This window comes from Synchiropus splendidus, chromosome 14, assembly GCF_027744825.2.
Source record: "Synchiropus splendidus isolate RoL2022-P1 chromosome 14, RoL_Sspl_1.0, whole genome shotgun sequence".
Classification (NCBI taxonomy): Eukaryota; Metazoa; Chordata; class Actinopteri; order Syngnathiformes; family Callionymidae; genus Synchiropus; species Synchiropus splendidus.
Window position 1 is genome coordinate 2908502 of NC_071347.1, and position 6000 is coordinate 2914501.

Below are 6000 nucleotides of genomic sequence, written 5' to 3' on the forward strand. Positions count from 1 at the left end.
GCCTTTATCCAATCTTAAAACAACAAAACAAACTTTGGATGTCAATAAAGTTTTGAAGTGAGTTAGCCATTAGCTCTGTCAGTCTTTGGAGTCATGGGTCGGACAGGGAACATTGTGTCGCAAAGGTGTGTGGTCAAGTTAGAGGTACATCAGGTTTATAAACAACTCACACTAGTGTTCCACGGCACACTGGCTGAAAAACTCTGAGCTAGACCATGACATTTAAGTGATGTTCTGTTGGTGCCAAGGGTCCCAAAGTGTGACAAGCTGATGTCCCCCGCTGCACTACACCACCACCAGAGGCATCACGATAAGGCCAGCTGGACACACATACTTTTGTTGTTTCACAACAGATATCGAGACTCAAAACATTGTTTCAGTCTTCTACTGACCGATTATCGTAAGATTGTGTGAACTACAGCAAGTGTCAGGGGCACATGGTCTCCTGCTGGTGCAGCCCATCTGCTTTTTAGGTTCAACGTGTTCTGCATCATGGTTCTTAAACCTTTTGATCACGGGAACACCCTTTTCGGAACAGAGGCCCATCACCCATTCAAATATTTGGACTAACTTGGTGAAGTCGCTCTTGACTTAATTTGTACTAAATAATACGTGCAGTTAACAAGCCTAGTTCTTGAAACCATGGTAGATAGATATTTGCATAGATATTTGTCATTCAAACTTAAACCAGCACCAATTGAGTAGTTTGTCCTCCAAGCCAGAAATTTGACCTGACCTGATCACACGTGATAAACCAAAGTGGAAACATCATGAGAGGCAGAAAACACAACATCTACATGGAGGTGCATCAGAAGATGGAAGTTTAAAGTTGCTTTTTTTGATGGAAAAATCCCAGAAGAAACATAATATAAATGACAGGAACACTTAAGCTGCTCACTGAACTAAGGTTCATGCCGGCTGCCCAGACACCAGAAGGAACTAACTAGCGGTTTATTGTCATCAATTCAATATGTGATGAAACTTCCCCCTTGCCTTCCTCTTTTCTCTGTTGATCATCCATGCTCCTATGCTGGTAAAGTTGTCCACACTTGTTCTGCCTGTGTTCTCTGGTGTTATCTCTAGCACTTGCACTTCTGTTAGCTTTCCGACCGTGAGTGTGTTTTTTTAACCTCCAAGTGCCTTTTTTTGTCTTATGTCTAAGTGTTGAGTTTATCCACTAGGTGCATTTTCTCATCTTTCTCTATTATGCGTGAGTCGTGACCACCACATTATCCTCTATTTACTGCTGTTATCTCTATGAGCGCTCAGCTTGCTGTTCTCTGCGAATATGATTTATCATCTCGTGAGGGCAAATTCTAATAGATCAGCACTGATTCGGTTCGCAGACCAGCATGTTTGGCACCAACAACCACATTCAAAGCCACTTGATTCCCTTTTCCACATGCACTCTCTCACCACCTCTATATTCCTAAATACATGCATTCCTTCATTGGATGTGGCAGACGACCAAGTTGTGATACCGAGCCATTGAACAGGTGAGGTCTCATAGATGAACATCATCGATGATGATTCACTGTTGGTTATTGAAGCTTCTTGCAGACTCTCAGTTCTCAACCCCAGTAACCCAGACAACAATGAAATTTTAAAAAGGAAGTTAAAATATTGATGCCTAAGTAAACAAAGCATGCTCTAAGACAAGAATTACTTATTATAGAAGAAAGCGAAAGTTGTTTTTCTTTTGGTCTGTCATTGAATACATTCTGAAAATGAACCAAACTTTTGGCTTGACGGAAAATGACAAACTGTCAGAAATTCAAATCCAGGCCAAGACTCATGAGCCACTCATCTGACTACCTCTTCACTTCCACAACATTGTTGTCACGCTCTTCCTTCAACATGAAGCCACTTCTCTTCCTGTTTACGCCATGCTGAATGATCTTCAATATATCTCCTATGAACCTAGCATTACCTCCTTTACACTGGGTTTCCTGACACCAACTCCCGACCTTTTTCCTGGTCCTCCAATGACCTACTCTGCAACACTCCTCAAACATTCTTCCTTTTCAGCCTCCAAATTCATCTACCCCCTCATCCCTCACTAGGGAGAATAATTCTACCAGAATCTCCACACACGCAATTAAAACAAAATAGATTCACCTCAATAATTCTAACACATGAACAGATGAGCATTTGTAACTGAATATGACCTTCCACCAGTCAGTGTTTCACCAACTGGTTTTAGATCATGACACATACAAATGAGCTGTGCTGATTCTGAAAGCATGTAACGTGTGACAGCTGTGACCTCCTTACTCTTAAATAGGATACAGTGGATGCTAAATATTACAAACCGATATTAAAATGATCATGTTTGGTTTGAGTCCATACTGTTTGATGTTTATTACTTTGCATCGACCTTTAAATGTCTCATGGTGTGTCACCATGGCAACAAGTACAAAAAGGGCCATCAGCATCCATGGAGAGAAATAGAAATTATTCACTATTATGTCAAAGGTGATGATAACCTGCACCTGTCTGTGGACAGAATTGAATACGCTATAAAAGCGTAATTTAAGTGTTTAGTGTCCAACTAAATCAGGAGTCTCAAACTCACAGCCAGGATGTTCAACCACAGAGTTTCCAAATTTAGCAAAGGTGCTGGCACAATGAGTGTGAGGCACATTGGTGATGATGACATTTGTCATCACTGGATATTAGAATCCAAGTGTGCCATCTCCATGATGTCGATCATCATGTGGAGCTGTTGGGCTTTTTTTTTTTTTAAAGGAGTTTGTTCTGTTCGTCCTCAAGTGGCTCATTAAAGTCGATTTACCAACTGAATACTTAATGCAAACACACAGCGGCAATAATGTTTGTTATTCATACTTCTTCATTATGTGCAGAAGATTAATCTTTGAATCTAAAAAAAGAGATCCAATTATTTTTACACTCTGGTTCAGTCATGGACTATACACACTGCTGTAAAGAAACTTTCTTCTGTAGAGGCCATGTAGTGCACTAGCAACGCTCCATCCACACTACAAGGAGTATGATCATGTTTTATCGAGAAAATAAACATTTGCTCGCAATATTAAACTTGTGTTTGTGACAGGCTTCTCTGAAGAGTGCGTGCTGCTCATGTCCGAAGCATGTTTGTTTCAACAAAATTATTATTTTGACAGAGTAGAGGATTTTGCGTGAATATTGACAGTAACCAAAACAGCTGTTGCTGAATACACATACCATGAAGCTGATACCACTTGAAGTGGCATTGGTTTCATGGTATGTGTGGCCATTCTATAAGTACAAGTACAAGTACTCAAGACCAATATCGGTTCTTTTCTACTGATTAGAATGAAACACAAATGTACATAATCTTTCACTCATGCATCACAAATAAAGGAAACACAAGATATACAACTCATGATTTCTGCACTAAAGCAAAGAAGATCTGTATAAGTGCAGGTCTGAACAACTTGCTGCACCAGTGGCATTTAAACTGGTTTTCAGTGGCCCAATCCAAGTGACACGTGTCACAGACCACCTCCTCGTGGATCAATGTCTTCATGGGAAAGTGTATTAGGTGACAAGACACTTACTGTACTAGTTTTTATGATGCTGTCCATGGTTGGAGTGGTAACTCACTAAAATAATTTACATCTTATTTCTTCAAAGCATGTGAACAAACCCACAGATATATTTTAAAGAGAGTAGAAAGCTAATCATTACAGTTTCTCTCTCTGCTGCTTCTCTGACTGCTCTCTGTTTGTTACAGATATGCATCCAGACGTTTGTAGATGAGATTATATAAGCTCTGAAATGGAGCCACGACTGTAGAAAATCCTTCTCGGCACTGTCACATTTACATTCCCCCATTTTGGTTGGTCGAGTCTCGAAAGAGCCGTACGTTACTGCGACATCGCAGATGCACAGAAAAGACAGTGCTGAATGTTAACAATCCTCAAGGCCGGCACATGCCCCAACCCCCAGTTCCTTTCCTCTTGAAAGCACAAACAAGCCTCACTATTAGTTCTTTTAATTTTGTCATGAACCTAACCTTTCGGAGCTGGTATTCCCACAAGGAGCCCATTCGCCTCATCCCCCCCTGAACATCTATGATGGTCGTGAGCAAAGTTCATTCCAAAACGTCTGGGCAATATTGCATCACGCCTTAAGTTAGTTTGTTATGTAATGGTCCAGGAAAAGACGACCAGGAAGGCCCCTGGATGGTGTAAAAATAGCCCATCAAGCACAAAACGATCCGGCTATTTTTAGTGAGACCGCCCTTCCCTCCCCACACACTTCTAAAAATAGCAGCAGGAGCATAAGATGTTCACGTTAACGATGACTTTTACTTGCAGGATATTTATGTCCCGGCACTTGCTGAGCTGAGTGGACAGACACGGGCTTCTGCAGGGGGTTTGCTGTGTGACTTTCAGCAAGCCGCAAGGTTTTTGGAGGTGAACGTCATCAAAATGTTACACACTTCTCTGAATTTCCATTACTCATCACCACCTCTCTCTGCATGTAACCAGTTGAAGACTTGATAAATTGGGATGCTCTGGGGAAATAAGACGTGAATGACAGCGCAGGGGCCCAAATTTTGAGCTCCAGCATTCATCAGGACTCATGCTGAGCTTGTTGGAGTCTGCATTATTACCCCCTGACATTCTGGCCTCCAGCTGGTGCTGAAAGTGGGACAATTCCCTCAGAGGCTGTTTTGAAACAAAAGAGAATGACTTGAATAAAAAGTACATGAACATGTATAAACCAGGGGATTTTGCAACTGCTGTATGGAGGGCTTCTTGACAGAGGAGGCTAATTACCCTAACAGAGCTCTGGGTCTACAACTATGCCTGACTTAGCCTTAGCTCAGGTGGCGTTCGGTGACAAAGACTATCTCTGGCCCGAACCCTTTTAATACACATTTCAGTTCATCTTGGGGTGTAGTCTCCACTGATTGGTCCTGGTCTCTTGGGGTGCCACATTCCTGATCCTATGTTGACACCCCTTGGTTTGGAACAATGTTGACAAATCCTCTTGTTGTTGCCCATTTTCTGGCCTTTTTTTGAGTGAAAAAATGTGAGCAGATGATCCTGTCCACTTCTCTCATTGGCTTGCTTCTGCTGGTGGACTGGCTCGTCCCATCTCTGCCTGGCTCCATAATTCATCCTCCTCACCCATTGCTGTGCCAGTGGTTCCTCACCTTCCACATTCCTTCACTTGGGGGAAGGTAGACATTTTTCCCCACCAACTCAGACTCAACTCAGGCTGTATGGACCAGTTCTGGGTTGGATGTCTCCCGGGTTCCTCCTTGGTCCTCATACCAGGTGGTTGCTGCCTTTCATAACTCACTCTTCCAATCACGCATCTTTCAGACACACTATCCTTATCACACACACCTCTCATACTGGATCAAATTGAGGTGACCTTACCCATTATCACTGCGTCTGTTGGATTCAATCTTTCATTAGACAAAGCATTATAAAACAGTTTATTCAATGGCAGATACTTGATGAATATGCTCATAAGTAAAATATCACGATTCCCACAACCCCTGGTGTGCACAACTTTGGTGCCTTCCCAGACACATCTTCCATGGCTGTGGCACGTAGAGATGGGAATTGACCAGATTTCTACAATTCAGGTTCAGTTTCCGATATTGCTTAATGATTCGGTTCCTTAGCAATTCTCTTATCGATTCTAAATTGGGAAAAAGGAGAGAAATGGCTCAATTAGTATCAATAGATTTGTGTATCGTTATAGATTAGACAAATTCCATTGATGATGCTACTCACTGAAACTGTTTCGTTATGATTGTCAGTTTCTAAAGAGTCACACCAGGATCAAAGAGGATGTTATTAAACTTCTTGATCGGTTTACTGTGTTGCACAAATTTCAAGGAAACTTGAGAAACTGTCATTTATAGTTCAAAAAGCTTTGCAGATTTAGCATCTGTACTATGTAGCAGTTGACAGAAAGCTGCAGTTCGGTTAAAGGTCTTTATTGGTGAACAATTTAAAACATCAATATACATGT